The sequence below is a fragment of the Lathyrus oleraceus genome, chromosome 2, assembly GCF_024323335.1.
Source record: "Lathyrus oleraceus cultivar Zhongwan6 chromosome 2, CAAS_Psat_ZW6_1.0, whole genome shotgun sequence".
NCBI lineage: Eukaryota > Viridiplantae > Streptophyta > Magnoliopsida > Fabales > Fabaceae > Lathyrus > Lathyrus oleraceus.
Window position 1 is genome coordinate 311,266,883 of NC_066580.1, and position 21,521 is coordinate 311,288,403.

Here is a 21,521-nt window from a genome sequence, read left to right on the forward strand (position 1 = left end):
ATGCATAAAGAGATTGAAGTATATGTTAATGATATGATTTCTAAATCAAGTGAAGAAAAAGAACATGTTGGGCATTTATTGAAGTTGTTCCAACGTTTGAGGAAGTATAAACTCGACTTGAATCCCAATAAGTGTACTTTTGGTGTTCGCTCTAGTAAGTTGTTGGGTTTAATGTCAGCAAGAAGGTTATTGAAGTTGATCCCGCCATGGCCAAAGCAATACAAGAGATGCTTGCGCCCAAAACTGAAAAGCAAGTCAGAGGTTTCCTCGGCCGCTTAAACTATATCTCAAGATTTATATCGCATATGACTGCCACATGTGCGCATATATTCAAGCTTCTTCTGAAAGATCAGTCTTGTCATCGGACCGAGGATTTCCATAAAGCTTTTGATAGTTTCAAAGAATATTTGCTTGAACCTCCAATGTTGTCTTCGTCCGTTGAAGGAAGACTGTTGATCATGTATTTGACTATGCTCGAAGAAAGTATGGGTTGTGTTCTTGGTCAGCAAGATGAATCTGGGAAGAAAGAATATGCAATTCACAACCTCGGTAAGAAGTTCACCGATTGTGAGACTCGGTATTCTATGCTTAAGAAGACATGATGCGCATTGGCTTGGGTTGCTAAGCGTCAGTGCCAATATATGTTGAATCATACTACTTGGTTGATATCCAAAATGAATCCAATCAAGTACATTTTTGAGAAGCCTGCTTTAACTGGGAGGATCACCCGTGGGCATACGTTATTATCCGAGTATGATATTGAATACCGATCTCAAAAAGATATTAAAGGTAGTGTCTTGGCTGACCATTTGGCTCACCAACCTATTGAAGATTATCAGTCAGTGCAATATGATTTTCTTGACGAAGAGATTTTGTACTTCAAGATGAAAAATTGTGATGAACCATTGCTTGAAGAAGGGCCAGAACCTGGTTCCCATTGGGGCATGGTATTTGATGGAGCTGTTAATTCATATGGTAATGGCATTGGGGCATTGATTATTACTCCTTAAGGCACTCATTTTTCGTTTACAGATAGATTGACCTTCAAATGCACAAACAATATGGCTGAGTATGAAGCTTGCATTATGGGGCTTGAAGAGGCCATTGATCTAGGAATCAAATATCTTGACGTCTATGGAGATTCATCTTTGGTTATGAATAAGATCAAAGGTTAATAGGAGCGAATCAACTCGGTTTGATACCGTATAGAGACTATGCGAGGAGGATATCAACTTTCTTTACAAAGGTTGAGTTTCATCATATCCCTTGAGATGAAAACCGGATGGAAAATGCTCTTGCGACGTTAGCTCAATGATTGTTGTGAAATTTGGGAATGAAGTTCCTAATTTGACTATGATGCGTCTTGATAGGCCAGCTCATGTATTTGTTGTTGAAGAAGTCAAAGCTGAAAAGCCATGGTATTATGATATCAAATGTTTCCTCCAAAGTCATATTTACCCGTCCGGGGCATCTTTGAAAGATAAGAAGACTTTGAGGAGATTAGCTGGTAACTTCTACCTGAACAGTGATGTGCTTTATAAGAGAAAATTCAATATGGTTTTGCTCAGATGCATGGATAGACACGAAGCAGACTTATTAATTACAGAAGTCCATGAAGGTTCCTTTGGTACTCATTCCAATGGACATGTTATGGCAAAGAAAATGTTGAGAGCAGGTTACTATTGGCTGACAATGGAATCTGATTATTGCAAGTTTGTGAAGAAACGCCATAAGTGTCAAATTTATGCAGATAAGATTCATGTTCTTTCGAAACTGTTGAATGTCATTTCCTCTCCATGGCCTTTCTCCATGTGGGGAATTGATATGATTGGTATGATTGAGCCCAAAGCTTCGAACGGACATTGTTTCATTCTGGTGGCTATTGATTACTTCATAAAGTGGGTTGAAGCGGCATCGCATGTGTCGCATCCGCGAAAAACAACCGGCGGGAAAAACAAACAAACAGAGCCGCCACCGTGCGTTATTTATCCCAAAGGAGGGAAAGGAAACACTCAAAGTAAACCTGGAAAGGAAATGGTCTCACGATCGGAGATTGCAAGGATCGGGAGTCGGTTACGCAAGGGGAAGGTATTAGCACCCCTCACGTCCGTCGTACTCGACGGGATCCACGCTCAGAAAGATAGAATAAGGTTGCCAAAACCGCTCGAAGAATTCACACACACTGGAATAAAACACAGATGGAAAGAGAGGGGAACGGGCTCGCTAGGATATCGCATCCTATGCCTACGTATCTCATCTGGAATGAGAATCAGAGCTACCGTAGTTCGGCTAACGCACGCCGAAACAAAACACACACAAAGACGCCGAAACATCAGAGCAAACACACAACTGGAAACTAGAAACGGAATGCCAATCATTGGGCTTACATCCGACTCCACAAAAGAAACGCAAGCAGGAAACCGACTCCCAATCGCTGGACTTACGTCAGACTCCAAACAAGCAAACACGCACAGGAAACTGACTGCCAATCGCTGGACTTACGTCAGACTCCAAACACACACAAGAGGGTTGAAAAAAGAAAAGGGCGCCCGGAGAGATCAGCTCGATCTCCTGCCTACGTACCTCATCTGATATGAGGATCAGGGCGACGTAGTTCCCCTTAATAGGGAAAGAACTTCTATCCTAACCAGAGACTAGGGAGATAACAGACTACTAGGGAGACTAAGACTCGAGCCTAGAAGTTGTCATGCAAATGATCCCTATATTGAAGTCTCTAACAAGAGCTTGACTCACACAGGCAGTGAGTCAACTCAAGTCTATCTCTACGTACGTCAACTTCCTCAAAAGTTGATCATACGACTCCTACAGAAAGGAGATGAGAAGCTAAGCAGATAAACATCAAAAGCAAATAGCACACACTATACACAACCAAGGGGGCTCAAGCAAGGTTCTACTTTAGTCAAGGGGTCATATCGACCTTGACAAACAAGCCAAATACTGAAATAGGTAGTCAGGCTCTTAACCTCTAACATTGAAAGTTAGGGTGAGCAGATGAAATGGAGATGAGGGTTATGCCTCATAGCTCTTAACCCAGGCCTGGGTGAGCTTGACTCAATGAAAGTGTGGGAGTCCAGAATGTGGGACTCTATTCCACATGACTTGACACAACAAGATTTTGGGTTTTTATTCAAAGTGCATCAACACAGGGTGTGAGCAAGATGAATGACACAACTGAGTAGCAGGGGGTGGATTGCACACCCCTTTTATCTGCCAATGCCTCTTCACTTAGGAGGTCTTTAAATGTACAAGGCACAAAAATAAACAACCACAAACATTGCCTCTTAAGGAGGGCTTTAGACAGGTGCCTGCCAAAATAACATGACAGGTCTTCCGGACTACATGAAGTTAAGGAAGTTACCTAAGTGGTATGCCAACCACAAGAAAAGCACAGTTCAAATGAACTTAAAGCAACTTAGGTACCTGTGTAAACAACTAAACAAATCAATACAGTATTCAGACAAACAGACAACAGTCAACAACAAACAGACAATCCCAATGTACAACATATAAGCCATAAGGCAAACTCAAGTGAATTATCATCAACCTACAAAACAAACCAATGTTAGCAATCAATAGCAAATATCAACATTCAAATGATGAAGCAACACCAACCATGGAGATTAGGTGCTTGGTCCTGAAATTCAAAGCTCACATGTAAGTACAAACCACTAGGTCAAGGCCTAGGGTCAAAGGTGAAGAAAAAATTCAAAACAGGAGCTAATTTTCAACACAAAGCAACTTGAAACACATATTAACATGTCCTAAAAAGGACCAAAACAAAATCATCAAGCAAAGGCATTTTATGTGCAAGGGAAGTCAAGGACAATTTCAAAGCATTCAAATGGACATTGAGATTGAAAATTCCAAATCAAAACAGAAATGATTCAAATAATTTTGGAAAAAATCATGAGCATACAACACATCCAAACCATTCATCATACAAAAAATCAGAAACAGAGAAGCTCATTTGATATGGAAATGAAATTGTACAAGTTGATCAACCAAATGTGTGACACAAATTGTCACACCATGCAAATATGTACATAAAACAGAAATGGTAAATGAGAAAAATACCAAACTAAGCCATAAATATCCATTAACATGTTAGGAACAATCATGCAAAATTTCAAAGCATTTGGATTAAAATCAAGCATTTCACAATAGGAAGAGTGAAGCAAGGTCACAAATGCACACATGATCACAAAGTCTAACACCATTCAAAATCCAGCCATGCACAACTTCAGCAATTATCATCATCAAATTCTAGACATTCTAAGGATCAAGTAGCAAAAAACCAGGCATTTTTTGGAGCATTTTTCAATTTGTTGTGCATTTTTGAAGTTGGAAGAAAAATTAAAAATCAAGAATGAAGCATATATGAAATTATGGAGGGAAATGCATAAAGTGAGAATTAATTTGAAAATTGCTGCGCGCCAGGATCGAAGCCAGTAACAATTTAAAATGAGCGCGCTGCAACACAAAACGATGTCGTTTCAAACGGAAACCCTAGCGAACCAGAGTGGACGCTAGGTGGACGCAAGTCTGACGCTAAGATGAAAATCTTCATCTTCCTCACGAAGATGAAGATGAACAGTATGAACTTCATGAACAATTTTCCAGATTTTTCCAGAATTCCACAAAAATTATACCAAATCAAAGCTCATGCAATGGAGATTATAGATCAATCAACATCTAATCCTAATTCAACATAACCAGAGAGAATCGAGCAAAATAAAAATGGTGCATCAAACTTGAATCACACATAACTCACTCAATAATGCACTATTTTTCATGAAATTTCCACCAGATTCATCAGTGTTAAAAGATCTACACAAATATGTACATAGATTTGAGAATTATGAAGGTCGAAAAACCTACCTCTTGAAGAGCAGGTTCTGAATTCGCACGATTCACAGCTTGTAACGATCCAAATCAGCTCCAGAATGCTTGTGATGATGTTTGATGAAGAATTTGAAGCTTGGAAACGTGTAGATCTAGCTCACCAATCAACTTCCATGGCAATGTTCTTGAACTTCAACTGCTCGATTATGGCTCCAAATCTTCAAACAAATGCTGGATTCACACTCAATCACACTCACTGATCATGAATCTTTAACAAAAACAAGGTGTTATGTTGAAGAAATTTGAATTTAGCTTAGGAGAAAATTTTGGAGGGAGAGAGAATTTTGAGATCTAGATCTCGAATTCTTATCAATTCTGTTATGATTATGAATATATATGCTTCACTAATCCACTCTTAATCCAAATTAGGCATGGTTTAGTTGAAATTAATCAAGATAAGGTGCATGGCAAAAAATGACAAATTGGAGGGTGTGTGAAGCATGCACACGTGAACAGTAACCATTCCAAACTCAAATGCACTTAAAATCATTTTCTTAACACATTGGCAATGGTAAAAAGTTCATGTAATGCACCATTTTTAAATTTTGCAATTTCCCTCCAAAATGGGCATGGATATGCAAATGATCATGTGATGACATTTTATGAAATGTGATGATTGATTTGGAAAATTCATGACATGAGAAGCATTTTAGAAAAAGAGGCACCAAATTTGGAGTTTTGGTTCAAAAGATATGGCCATTTGAAGTTCCAAGCAAAATTGGAAATGATTTGATCACATCTCCTCAACCATTCATCAGATGCTCATGATCTTGGGCTTTTTGGAAATGGGAGAGAGAGATCTTTAACTTTCATGTTGGACAAAATTTCATTTGAAGCTTCTTTGATGATGTAAGATCAAGTTGAATTTGGTCCAAAACGTTTCCATTTTTGGAAACTTCCAATTACAGGTCACTTTCCATTTTTGGAAAGTTTTGATCTGGCCTCAAATTCTTCAAGATATGCATTTGTAATGATGAATAAGCCTCTTTGGGACATGAATAAGATGTTGAAACTCATTTCTCCCCCTCCTAGTCCTCAGTTGACTTTCTGTTGACTTTTATGGTTGACAGATGACTTAGAACATGCACAGATGACTTTGAGCCTCAACCACTTGATGAAATGGCCCCAAAATGAAACCCTAGCTTGTACAAGCTCAATAACATCATATGATGATCTCCTTCTTAATAAAGACCTCATCTCCTTGAGAATCCCTGATTGGGAGAATGCCATTGATTAGGGTTGACCAGAGGTCAAAACCCTAATCCCAAAGAATCTGAGCATAAACAATGAGCCTTTGAGGAGGACATAACCATGATGATGATGAAATATCCTTTGCCAATAAGATAATGGTCAAACTCCTTGAGGGACCAAGAAACCCTAATTGAAGGACAACCCTCAAATGATTGATCAATTCAGCAAGACCCTCAGGCTTGAATCTCTCAACCTCTCTATCTTCTGAGAAAGACTTAGGAGGATGACTTGCTTGTTTTCTCATGATATGCAATATGAAATGACTAATGCCCTAAAACATGAAAGGCAAAATGCTAAGCTAGTCCCAAGAAGAGGAGGGCAAATTTTGAGGTGTTATAGCTGCCCCTATTTAATCCACTGTGAACCTGTCGATATGAACAACCTCGGCTTTCAAATGATCAGGGTGAAGAGTGATTGAATACCAAGAACAAACGAACAATTTGCAATCTGCTGGGAAATAATTAACCATGCCTGTCAAAATCGGCAAAGAAGTGATCTCAAAAGAAGAATTTGTCTGGTACGGAGAAAGTCGGCCTGAATACCGAAACAAAATGTTGACCTGGATACCAAAATAAATGGTAACCCAGGGATACCCATGGCCTGAATGCCGCATCCGCTGGGGATTATTATTATTATTTTGCTTTTCTTGAACCCCGAAACTTCTTTGATTAATTTTTTTGTTTTTCTTGAACCCCGAACAAATATTTTCTTTTGCGCGAATGATCCCGGATCACCGCATTTGAACCCCGACAACTTCATAGTAGTCTTGTTTGCCAAACAATGAACCCCGCTCTCCAATTGAACCCCAGTCGCCTGACGATAACTCACGATCGCCATTATGAACCCCGCTCTCCAGAAAACACCTTGTGTCTCCCTTTCTCCATTTGGACCCCGCTCTCCAGAAAATGCCTAGCACTTCCTTCTCTCCATTTGAACCTCGTTCTCCATTTTTCGTGATAATTCCGCTGGCAACGCCGGAAATAACACCACAACACCACTCTGATGGCGATATATCAGAAGGTACACCTTCACAACATGAAGGTAACATGTGCATTTCTTCCTCAGAAGATACCCATAACGACCTCTGTTGGCCTCAGCCAAAGTCTAAGGTGACACATGATCCGAAGACAATCCTAAGGACCTCATCCCGGATATAATCTTCAACTCCAATCTCCGTTTGAACCCCGTTCTCCAGAAAATGCCGCAACACTTCCTTTTCTCCATTCTTCGATCTTCGCGTTGATCGCGTAACGTTCTTTGATCTTTATTTCCATCTCCGCCCGATGGAAAAATTTCCTCCAATATCGCACTATTGGGGAACATTATTGCTCTAACGTCATGATGCCGAACTCCTCAGAGTAACATCTTCCAACTTCTATCTCGCACGACAGAAATCTCCTCCAATATCGCACTACTGGGGAATATGGTTGACCCAACACCACGATGCTAAACTCCTCGGAGTAACATCTTCACCGACCGGCAAAACCCATTCTCGGATGGTAACCACGGCTTGGGGTTAACTTATGCTTGCAATGCTGATGCATGATTTTGTTTTCAGCGTAATGCTCCATAACTATGGAAATGCTATGCAATTAGGTATGCAATATGCTATGCTTTCCTAAATGATGAATGCATAAAAAATATCCCCTCAAGGGACTCTTCTGGGGAGCTCGAGGCACTTTGTTGAGGAACTCGATACCACTCCGATCTCCACCCTGCTGGGGAATAGCACTGCCGTTGGGGAAAGAACCACCCTCACCGGGGATAACCTCCTCTGCACCCGATCCGCTTGGGGACTTCGCTGGGAAACAGCTACCAACACACTCTGCGGGGAAAACAGCAATCTTCGACTTGCTGGGGAACTAACAAGCTCCGCCGTGCTAGGGGAAATAACTACCAATAGACACCTCCGCTGAGGAAATAGCAACCTTCAGGCCGGGCTGCTGGGGACACACCGATCTCAAACCTGCTGGGGAGATAACCATCCCGACCCTGCTAGGGAAGACACATACCTTGAATCTGCTGGGGATGTAACAATCCCGACTCTGCTTGGTAAAATAAGGAAAATCTTGCACAGAACACCCGTCGACTCGTCGAACCCTGGTATTCACCATTTAACTCCAGTGTCAGCTTTCCACTTTTCAGAGCTCCCAGACTCGTCTGGACTTTTCTGATTCATCACCTTGTATTCCCGACTTCTCCGTACTCCACGGAGATCGAACTCCCTGGATTCATACAAACTTTCCAGTCCTTCAGACTTTGAAGAGTCTTCTTGATTAACACTCAAGGATCGTCGTACGTCTTTTCGCCGTCTTTTCCACTCATCAATTCCTTTGTCCCTGATTGGACTCCACGGGGATCCTTTGTCAAAAAGGCTCCACATCACAACCTGCAAGTGAGTGAAAATAACCAACAGATCCTGCAAAAGAGATGATTAGATAAAAACGTGCCCCGGGCGTGCCAAAGTTTCAACACTTGGGTCACTCCACCTTCCGAATAGGATTTCAGGCTTTCAATCTTATAAACATACATTGGAAGGGATCTCCATGTCTCAAAATGCAAAGATTCTTTATCAAAATAAACGGATGTTTTTGCAATCAAAGCGGTAATGAAAACAAAAACAAAATTATTTGACTGAATATGCATTTTATTGATTAAAAAAGGTGGCTCAAAACCGAGCAATACAAAGGAAGCAATCCCTGAAAAGAGGTAACTGCGCACAAAAGGAAAAATCTATCCTAATGGCAATGTGAAACCGCGATCTCATCGAGTTCCAACTCGGTTACACCCCATATGTCCTCAAGACTCTCCGTGCTTTCTGCCTTCTAAACAAGACGCTTCCGACCGATCCCTACCAGGGATTATCCACAATGTCATATCCAAAGTACAAGCGATCATGCCAGACGCAGTTGTTCGTTTCAATCCCTCTTTTGCCTGGACCGCCCTTTCGGGTTTTCAGTCCACCGGGATACCCTTTTTTGCCCAAGCCGCCCTTGTGGGGTTTTCGACTTGCCGGGTGTACAATTTTTTTTTCTCTTTATCCCTAACTTTTGCCCGAACCTTTTTCATTTTTTCTTAGTTCGCCGGGATGCCCATTTTTGCCTGGACTATTTTATTCTTTTCATCCAGCGGGTCTCTTATATGAAGTATTTTTTAACTGCGTCCGCATTCACAGGGGATGGAAAATCCTCGCCATCCATGGTCGTCAACAACAAGGCTCCGCTAGAGAAAACCTTCTTGACCACGAATGAACCTTCATAATTAGGTGTCCATTTGCCCCTACGATCGTTCTGAGGAGGAAGGATCCTTTTCAACACCAAATCTCCCACATGATATACCCGAGGTCGTACCTTTCGGTCAAAAGCACGCTTCATCCGCTGCTGGTACAACTGCCCATGACTAATGGCTGCCAGCCTCTTTTCCTTAATCAGGCTCAATTCTTCGTACCGAGTCTTTACCCATTCAGCCTCTTGCAATTTCACGTCCATCAGAACTCTCAACGAAGGAATCTGAACCTCAACCGGTAACACGGCTTCCATCCCATATACGAGCGAGAATGGTGTTGCCCCAGTAGACGTACGCACCGAGGTTTGATACCCATGTAATGCAAATGGCAACATCTTGTGCCAATCCTTATAGGTCACGACCATCTTCTGTACAATCTTCTTAATATTCTTATTGGTGTAACACCTCAAAATTTGCCCTCCTCTCTTGGGACTAGCTTAACATATTGCATTGCATTTCTTAAGTCATTAGTCATTAGCATGTTGCATATCATATGGCTACATTGAGCAAGTCATCCTCCTAGGTCTTGATCAGAAGATAAAGAGGTTAAGGTGCAAGCTAGGGTTTCATTGAACTGATCACTAATCATCTGAGGGTTGGTGATTCAAATCAGGGTTTCATGGTTCCTCAAGGAGGGTTGATCATCATCTTGGTTGAAATGGTACATCATCATCATCATGGTTTTGTCATCACCAGGAGATTCATTGTTCATGATCAGATACCTTGAGATTAGGGTTTTGACCACTAGTCAACCCTAATCATCTGCATTGGGCCAATCAGGGCTTGTGAAGAAGATAAGGTTTTCAATGGATATGGGGATCATCATATGATTATATTGAGCTTATGGAAGCTAGGGTTTCATCATTGAGCCATTTCATCAGGAGTTTGAGGCTCAATTTGATCAGTGCATAGCCAGATTCATCTATCAGTCAGAAAAGTCAACTGTGGTCAACTGTGCCTGAATTCATGGATTTGGAGGAGGGAGAGGGTTAGAGACACTTCATTCATGTCTAAACAAGTTTCATTTGACATTTCAAACATCGAGAATGAAGAAAATAAAGTAAGATGGAAACTTTCCAAAAATAGAAAGTGACTTGTAATTGAAAATTGCCAAAAATGGAAAGTTTTTCTCCTCAAAATTACATGTCCAAAAATGTTTCAAATGAAATTTTGTTCAACATGAAAGTTGTAGATCTTGCTCTCACCTTTCCAAAAAGTCCAAGAACATGAATTTCTCATTTGTGGTTGGCAAGTTATGGATTGATCGTTGTCCAAAAAAGTTGATTTTCAAAGTGGCATAACTTTTGATTCACAAGGCCAAATTGAGTGAGGTTTCTTTGAGCAAACTCCATTTGACATGTACTATCATGATCCATCATTACATTTCATGAAAATTCATCACATAAAAAGTGCATTTTTCAAGTGGACTTAATTTAAAAAGTGGAGGGAAAAAGTGCATTTTGAGAAATATTCATTATTTTCACTTCATTCCTTTTGCACTAGCTCACATATGCTATTTGTAACTTGCTCAAACCAGAAAATTCCACTGTTACATTGGTTTTACATGAGTGAGGGTGAATTACTAATTGTCCATTTAGCATAAAAATGCATTTTCACTAATCCACTTCATTAGCACTAATTAGGATTAGAATCATGATTAACATAACATATAAAAGGATAATTGTAACTGTTTTCATCATAACCATAACAGAATTTCAGATCTAGATCCAAAATTGCACAATTCTCTCAACTTTTCATCTTCACTTTTTTTGCAATTTCTTCAAAAACCTTGCTTAGATCTTCATTGTTTCATCATCCACATGCATTATTGAAGCTAATTGAAGCAAGAATTCATCATTTCCAAGCCAAATTTTGGACTGCTAAAGTGAGGTGCAACAATGGCAATTCCAGATTTCATCAAGATCGTGCGTAATTGAGCAACAAGACTTGTTCCATTCACTTCTACAAGCATCATAGAAGTTCTGTTTTCACATTTCAAGGCCTAAAACGCGCGATTTAGCAACTGTCCTCAAATTAAGGTGAGTTTTCGACTTCAATGATTCTTGAAATTGATTGATGCTTTGGATAGATCTTGTTTAGTAGAGAATTCTGCAATTTGAACCACTAAATTTGGTTGAGAAACAAGGAAGTTATAATGATTTGAAGTTTTGTGCACAAACATGTTTGCATTCGAATTTTTTTAAATCATGAGGAATTAGGCTTAAATAATTATGGATTCATGATGTACGTTGAAAGACCTTTCCGTTGATATAAAGTTTGTCCAATTTGGTGGAGATTTGTTCTTGGACCTATGAATGTGTGAAGAACATGAAGAACATGAAGAACACTTGAAAAATTGCCAAAAACCATGTGCTAGATCCGAATTAGCGTTACTGTTCACGCTACAAGCTGTTCGTGGGTGCCAGGCTGTTTCAATAGGGGACACGCTTCGATCCCGTGCTGTGCCAATTCGCTTTTGGCCTTTTGAATTAATTTCCTTGCCTCCACATGATTCACATGCCTCCATTTCATGATTTTTTATTTTTTCCTTACATTCAAAAATTCATATCTCCATAACCATAAATCCAATTGATGTGAAATTTTTTGCACCATGATCCTTGCCCTGTCTAGTATTTTTTGGTTATTTTTAATAAAATTGTGCACGTGTAAATTTTGGCATGGCCTAGGGTTTGTATGAACATATGTTTGCTTGCACCTTGTTGGGTATTTTGCTCATGAAATGATGATGCCTAATTAGAAATGCTTGAAATTTTGTATGCTTATTCTAGAGACCTTAATGGACATTTTGGTATATGGTTTGTGATTTTTTAGTTCCTGGATTGAGAGATATGACATGATCATTAGAGGTGTGACAATTTGTGTCACACCATTTCTTGTCTGACTTCATGAATTTTGTTGCCATGCAATATGAACTTGAAATGAGCTGAATTTTTGCATGATGATGCTTGGGGATGTTAGGTTCACATGTGAATGGTTCTGGAATTTTTGGATGTGTTTCCAATTTGATTGAGAATTTCCTTTTTGTTTGACCAAATGTGGACCTTTTGTGAGTCATGTTTTTAAATGTTTTGTGAAATTCTGGATATGTATTGGATGGACCTGAAATTTTGTGGAGTGATTATAGGCACATTAAAGTGTATCATGGTTTTGGTTTGGTGCATTTATCATGTTCCTACACTGTTTTATGCTTGCTTGAAGTTGATACATGAAATTGTGCTTTGTTTGGACTTGCATGAGCATGCTTTAACTTGATGAATTTAATTGACTTGCTTCCCATTGTCCAATTAGCTTGAAATTTGGTGTGATTGACATGTAATGAATTCTGTTTAGCTGTGAATATTTTGGGGATTTATTGAATTGTTTTGGATTGAGTTTGGATTGGATCTTTCTATTTGGTCCAATGAGCTTCTAAGTGACATGCTTTGCACTATTTCTTTCATGAAATGATAATGGTTGATGATATGAGCATGAGACCAATTGGACATGATTCTAAATTGATTGAACTTGATTTTTGATAATTTTCATGTTCTGTTTTGAATTTTTGATCCCTGTTGGACCCTAGGCTTTGTCCTAGGGTTATGCTTCTCATGTTTGGATTGTGTTTTCAGGACAAAAGGCAAATGGAATGGAGGAATTAATGCACTTGGCTTAAGTTGCTCATTTGAATGATGTTGATTAACATTAATTTTGTTTTGTAGGTGGTTTATAATTCATTTGTGTTGAGCATTGGATTATGCTTTGCTTGATGCATTGCTTGTGTACAGTTAACTGTGTGACTTTAAACTTGTCTGTTTAACTGTTTGAGCTGAGTACTGACTATATTAGATTGATTTCAGGTACCTTAGTTGCTATAGTTCTTTGTGAACTCGCTTTGTGCTGCTGCTTGGTTGTGTAAACCAATTGAGGTAGAATCACTAACTCCATGTAGTCTGGAAGACCTGGCCTGTTACTTGGCCAGGCACCTGTCTGAAGTCCTCCTTAAGAGGCGATGTTTGTGCTTGTTTATTTTTGTCCCCAAGCAGGAAAAGACCTTTGTTAAGGCAATTGGCAGACACAAGAGGTGTGTAATCCACCTCCTGCTAATCTGTTGAGTTGTCCCTTGGCTCACATCACATGTTGATGCCTTGTGGACATTAACCCAAGATCAGTTGAGTCAGTGTCATAAGTGTAGAAGGGTTCCCACTTTCTGGACCCACACTTCATTGTCTGAAGCTCTCCCAGGCCAGGGATAAGAGCTGTGAAGTCCAATCTTCACTCACATTTCATCTGGCTTCACCTTGACTCTCAATGTCAAGGTTAAGAGCTAACATCACCCTGATACAGTTGACTTGCTTTGGCAGTCTAACCCTTGTTTGAGCCACCTCTGTCTGTATATAGTGTGTGCTATTTGTGATTGTTTGCTTTGATTGCTTTGCCTGTTTAGGATTAGCTTGCTGCCTGTGCAAGTTAGGATTGAAACCATAACATAGGGCAATGATGCATGATAACATCTAGGCTCGAGTACAGCTCCCTAGTAGTGTGTCTCCCTTTGTATCTGGTTAGGTGAGAATTTCTTTCCCGTTCAGGGGAACTACGTCGCCCTGATCCTCATACCAGATGAGGTACGTAGGCAGGAGACCGTGCGAGGTCTCTCCGGGCACCCTTTTTCTTTTTGTGTGTGTTTGCTTGACTCCTTAGTAACTTGTCGTTAGGCTCGAGTTCCCGACTCCTTAGTAACTTGTTGTTTGTTTCTTCTTGTGTGTGTAGGAGACGGATGTAAGCCCAACCATTGGCATTCCGTATCCTCTTGTTGTGTGCTTGGAGTCCGGTATAAGTCCATCAAGTGGCATTTGGTTTCCTGAGTGTGTTTGTTTGGTTCGGAAGCCGATGTAAGTCCAGCGATTGGCGTTCGGGTTCCAAGTTTGCCTGTGTTTGTGTGTGTCCTGTTTGGCGTGCGTGAGCCGAACTACGGCAGCTCTGATTCTCGTTCCAGACGAGATACGTAGGCATAAGATGCGATATCCTAGCGAGCCCTCTCCTGTTTTCCCCCACCTGTGTTTCTTGTGTGTGTGATGTTTGTTTTAACAACCTTTTTCTATCTTTCTGAGCGTGGATCCCGTCGAGTACGACGGATGCGTAGGGGTGCTAATACCTTCCCTTCGCATAACCGACTCCCGATCCCATCTCTTTGGTCGCGAGACCATGCTTTTCCCAGGTTTACTCTGAGCGTTTCCTTTCCCTCTTTTGGGATAAATAACGCACGGTGGCGGCTCTGTGTTGTTTTTGTTTCAGCCCGCCGGTTGTTTTTCGCGGATGCGACAATTGGCTGCCTCAACCGCCCCATTCATCTTCGGACGATAAGGAGAAGAATTGTGATGCTCGATCTTGAATTCCCGGCACAACTCTGCCATCATCTTGTTGTTCAAATTAGAACCATTATCAGTAATGATTCTCTCGGGAACCCCATATCTGCAAATGATGTCTCTCTTGAGGAATCTGGCCACGACCTGCTTCGTCACATTTGCATAAGAGGCTGCTTCCACCCACTTGGTGAAGTAATCAATTGCCACTAATATGAACCGGTGCCCATTCGAAGTTGTAGGCTCAATCTTCCCAATCATATCAATGCCCCACATAGCAAACGACCACGGAGACGACATTAAGCTCAACGGATTTGGAGGCACGTGCACCTTATCAGCATAAATCTGGCATTTATGACATTTCCGCACGAAATTGAAACATTGGGCCTCCATCGTCATCCAATAATACCCAGCTCTCAACAGCTTTTTCACCATCGCATTCCCACTGGCATGGGTACCAAACGACCCCTCGTGTACTTCTTTCATCAACTGGCTTGCTTCTCTGTCATCAACACATCTAAGCAAAACCCAATCGAAATTCCGCTTATACAAAACCCCATCCTTGTTCAAATAGAACACCATGGCCAACCTCCTTAGAGTCTTTCGGTCCTTCTTGGATGTTCCCTCAGGATATTCCTGGGTTTCCAAATAGCGCTTGATATCGTAATACCACGACTTCTCATCATCAGGCGATGTGTCAACAACAAACACATAAGCCGGTCTATCCAGACGTCCCACCTCAACACTGGGGAACTGATTCCACCACCGCACCTTAATCAAGGCAGCCAGAGTAGCCAAAGCATCTGCCAAAGGGTTCTCTTCTCTCGGCACATGATGCAATTTCACCTTGGTGAAGAACGTCAACAATCTCCTTGTATAGTCCCGGTATGGAATTAAATGAGATTGATGCGTATACCATTTTCCGTTAACCTGATTCACAACCAAAGCTGAATCTTCATATATGACAAGGTTCTTGATTCGCAAATCAATCGCTTCTTCAATCCCCAATATACAAGCTTCATATTCATCCACGTTGTTGGTGCACTCGAATGTTAGCCGGGCAGCAAAAGGAATATGAGATCCTTTCGGCGTAACCAAAACAGCACCAACACCGCTACCATTCACGTTAACGGCCCCATCAAACATCAGAATCCATTCGGATTCAGGGTCAGGCCCCTCCTCCGGGATAGGTTCCTCACAATCTTTCGATTTGAGAAACATGATGTCCTCATCAGGGAATTCAAACTTCATCGGTTGATAATCCTCAATGGGTTGCTGGGCGAGGTAATCAGACAATACGCTCCCCTTGATTGCTTTCTGAGAGGTATACTGAATATCATATTCAGTCAAAATCATTTGCCACCTCGGAACCCTTCCGGTCAATGCTGGCTTTTCAAAAATGTACTTGATCGGATCCATCTTGGAAATCAACAAAGTGGTATGAACCAGCATATACTGCCTCAGTCGGCGAGCAGCCCATACCAAAGCACATCAAGTTTTCTTGAGCAGTGAGTATCTTGTTTCACAGTCGGTAAACTTTTTGCTAAGGTAGTATATGGCATGCTCTTTTCGACCAGACTCGTCATGCTGCCCCAGTACATACCCCATAGACCCCTCGAGGACCGTCAAGTACAGAATTAACGGTCGTCCCTCCACAGGAGGCATCAGAATCGGAGGCTCCTGCAAATACTCTTTTATCTTTTCAAATGCCGCTTGGCAATCATTATTCCACCTGACCGTTTGATCTTTTCTCAACAACTTGAATAGAGGTTCACACGTGGTTGTTAGATGAGATATGAACCGTGAAATGTAGTTCAATCTACCTAAGAAACCACGAACCTCTTTCTCTGTCCTCAGTTCAGGCATTTCTCTTATTGCTTTTACTTTAGCAGGATCAACCTCGATTCCTCTTTCGCTTACAATAAACCCCAGCAACTTACCGAACCGCACTCCGAAAGTGCACTTGTTCGGATTCAACCTCAGTCTGAATTGTCTCAGCCGGTCAAACAACTTGGCCAGATCTACCAAATGCCCCTCTTCTGTCTGGGACTTTGCTATCATGTCATCAACATAGCATTCAATTTCATGATGAATCATATCATGAAACAAAGTCACCATGGCCCTCTGATAAGTAGCACCGGCGTTCTTGAGACCAAATGGCATCACCTTATAACAAAAAGTGCCCCACGGTGTGATGAACGTTGTTTTCTCCATATCATCTGGCGACATTTTGATTTGATTATAGCCAGAAAAGCCATCCATGAAGGAAAACACCGAGAATTGAGTTGTATTATCTACCAACACGTCGATGTGAGGTAATGGAAAATCATCTTTCGGGCTAGCTCTGTTCAAATCCCGGTAGTCCACACACATTCTCACCTTCCCATCCTTCTTCGGCACCGACACAATATTAGCGACCCAAGGTGGATAATTAGTGACAGCGAGGAAACCAACATCCAACTGCTTCTGCACTTCCTCTTTAATTTTCATTGCCATCTCAGGCCGAGTTCTGCGCAACTTCTGCTTCACTTGAGGACAATCTGCTTTCGATGGTAACTTGTGCACAACAATATCGGTATCCAACCTTGGCATATCTTGATAAGACCAGGCGAAGATATCAACATATTCTTTCAACAGCGCTACCATTCTGCTCTTAACACTTTCCTCCAACGCGGCCCCGATTTTCACTTCCTTCCTGACCTCCTCGGTACCCAGATTCACAATCTCCACCTGCTCTTCATGCGGTTGAATCACCTTCTCCTCTTGTTTCAACAACCTGGCTAATTCCTCCGGCAGTTCACAATCTTCTTCGCCTTCTTCTTCGGCATGATAGATCGGATTGTCGAAGTCATATGAGGGTGTAACAGGATTGTTATCAATGAGATCCAGAGAATGATCGCATCTGCATGAATGTTGATTCATGCATTGCTTTAGAACCGGAGCGAAGCAAATTAAAATAAAAAAATGAAAACAAACATTGCCATTTTTATTTCTGTTTATTTTTAAACTGCAAAAATAAATGAAAGACAGGGAACACCGCTTTTAATGAAAAACATCCTTTTATTTATGATGCAAATATTGCAAAATGAAACACATAAGGTGGCCCTTACAATGAACCATTACGTTTCGGGCAAAACGTATGGCTTTCATGCAGACAGAATTGAAAAACAGGAAATATTACTCTTCACGTAGAGTGACAGTGATGATCCTTTCGGCCTTCCAGTTCTGGATCTCCATCCCTGGTACGCACGACTTTATCCATTGATCTATCTCACAGTCACTGTTAACTTCTTCACCCACCATACAGATGTGATCTGGATCCAGCATTCCAGCACTGGTGAACGTGAATGACGTACGACGTCCTCTGCCCTGTCCAGATGAGCCTCGGCCCGGCTGATAACCAACCCCAAATCGATCTTTCTTAGCAGCGATATCCATCATCTTTCCCCAACCAGGAGCTTCTCCATTCTTCACCACCTCAGCAGCCTGTTTGTATGAAGAAATGGACAGCTTCTCCTCTTCTTTGGCAAAAAGAGCATTCTCCACCTTGACGGTTTCGAATGCTTGACTTGACGTTTCCCATATTTCACCTTCCATTTCAACATACTTGAACGATGATAGGTAGCTGACGAAGATGTTTCCTCCCCACAAACGGTGACGACCTGTCCGTCCTAAATGTACTTCAGTTTCTGGTGCAAAGTCGAAGTCACTGCCCCTGCAGCATGTATCCATGGGCGACCCAACAGGCAACTGTATGCCGGCTGAATATCCATGACATAGAATACAGACTTAAACACCTCGGGCCCAATCTTCACCGGGAGCTCCACTTCTCCAAACACAGCCCGCTTTGAGCCATCAAAAGCTCTAACTACCAGGTCCGTGGGCGTCAAGATCAACCCTTCACATTCCAGCTTTGCCAAGGCCTTCTTTGGCAACACATTGAGCGATGAGCCGGTATCAACCAACACGTGCGAAAGCACCGCTCCTTTACACTCCATCGCAATGTGTAATGCCCTATTATGGTTACGCCCATCCACAATTAAATCCAAATCAGTGAAACCCAGCCCATGGCTGGCATTGACGTTTGACACCACCGTCTCCAACTGATTAATGGTTATCTCCTGGGGAACATAGGCTCTCTTCAGTATTTTCAACAAAGCCTCCCTATTCCCCTCGGAGCTCAGCAACAATGACAAGATTGAGATCTTGGATGGGGTCTGCTGCAGATGGTCAACAAGCTTGTACTCTGACTTCTTGATGATTCTAAAAAATTCTTCAGCTTCATCATCAAGTTCTCTTTCCGACCCACCAGGCGTCGGTGTCACCACAGGAGTACCCTCATTTACCACCTGTTTCCCTCTCGCCCTGGCTAAAGCCTCGGCCTTATCTTTCTTTTCTTTTTCTCCCTCTCCACTCCTCAAAGCGTCAGGTGCAAACAACCTTCCACTGCGAGTGAAACCACTGGGTCCGGCATTATCCACCTTTGAAACGGTGGTTTCACCTGCAGTCTGATCCTCCAACCTCTCCCCATTACAATAAACTTCTCCACCATAATGCCATGGTACAACATCGTCGTTGTCATAAGGAATTAGCCCAGGTACCGTGATAGTAATTGGAGCCGCATCTGCTACCGTTGACAAATCGACCGGATCGAAATAGATGGTTATGGTGGAGATATATTCCTTCCCTAAATCAGCCTTCTCAAACCTGAGGCTTCCCTCATCCATCATCTTCTGGAAAAACCTCCCTCAAGAAAACACACCCATTGATAGCAATAATGCACGCAGCACAAGAGTCATCACAACCCGGGAAGACCCCATTCTTCAACAATTATCTTTTGACCTCAGCCAATGGAGTCTTCAACTGGTCTACCTCTGTCAGCCCAACTCTGCCCTCATTCTCAGAGACTGCACTCACCCTCATTTGACCATGTGCGGGCATGGGATTAGCATTAACGTTTGGAGATGGAGCAAAATTGATTGCCTTAGAATCCACTAAGTCCTGGACCACATGCTTAAAAGCTTTACAATTTTCCATTTTGTGTCCAGGTGCACCAGAGTGGAATTCACATTTGGCGTTCTCATCAAAACTGGTCGGCCTCTGATCAGGTCTCAACGGTGCCAACGTCCTCAGCTGGACCAACCCCAAATCCTTCAACTTCTTCAGCAAGAATGAGTAGGTCACAGGTGGTCTATCAAATTGACGATCATTCATTCGTCCTCTTACCTGGTACCCGGCCCTCTGCGGTCTCTGTTGAAATGGTTGTCGTTGTTATTGCGGTTGTTGCTGTTGCTGTTGTTGATTATCAACAGGAATTGTTACCGCAACAGTGTGCTGGTAGTAACGATCCCTACTCTGTCCCCTCTGGGCATATACGGCAGTGGTGTCACCCTCCTTCTTCCTCTGACCATTCCCAAAGGGCTTCTTCGATCCAGATGACGAAGCACTACCCTGGATTTTCCCCATCTTTAACCAACTTTCGATTCTTTTTCCGGCCACCACTATATCAGCAAAGTTGGTAATCGGGCATCCAACCATCCTCTCTGCAAACGTCCCCTGAAGGGTACCCATAAACAGATCAGACATTTCTCTATCCACCAACGGAGGTGGGACTCGGGCAGCCAGCTCCCTCCACCTCTGTGCGTATTCTTTAAACCCCTCATTAGGCTTCTGAGACATACCCTGCAATTGGGTACGGCTAGGCGCCATATCAGCATTAAATTGATATTGTTTAAAGAATGCATCCCCAAGATCCTGCCAGCTTTTAATGTCAGAAGATTTCAATTTGGTGTACCATTCCAAAGACCCCCCAGACAGACTGTCCTGGAAGAAGTACATCCAAAGCTTTTGGTCCATCGTATAAGCAGAAATCTTTCGGACGAAAGCCTGGAGATGAGTTTCCGGGCAAGAACTCCCATTGTATTTGTCAAACGCAGGCGCTTTAAACTTTTGCGGGATCACAATCCCCTCAACCAGCCCCATGTTCGACATATTAACAACCCCCGGAGTAGCATAGCTTTCAAGAGCCCTGATTTTCTCCGCCAGCACCTGAATCTCTTTATTGGGTGGTTGGACACCATATTGACCGAACTGTTCATTAAGTACGGAGAACTGGTCTTCTTCTCTATCCTCCTCGGCCCCGAAGAAAGGAGGAAACAGACTGTCCTTCAGATTGTTACCCATCAGACCTGGTCCACCGCCTGTGGCAACACCGAAACCACCCCCATTATTAGTCACTACACCAGCAGTTGTCCTTTTTCCGAGATCTCCCCCATCCGTGGAACTGTAAGACCCCAATTTTGTCCCTAAGATCCCTCATGGCATCATATCATATCATTGCATAGCCTCAAGGATCATTGGACACTTTACTTCCTTCCCTGGGGGTGAGATCCTCTTTTGAGAGTGGTTCTTGATCACCAAGCATTACTTGCATTTGTGTGTCATTGCTTTTCTTTCAATCACTAACCAAAAGTACAAAAATATGTCATCTAACCTTTGTCTTGCAGATGAAGCAATAACAGGTCAAAGCAATTAAAGGCATTCATTGAGCAATAGATGGTGGTCATTCTTGAGATTTGGACCCCACAATCATTCACAAGAGTTCATATGAGTTGTGATGTCATTTTGAAGTAAAATCCCAAGTGGTAGAGGCTTGAATTTCATTAGAACATTTCCAAGACATTTGAAGACCTAGAAAGTCAA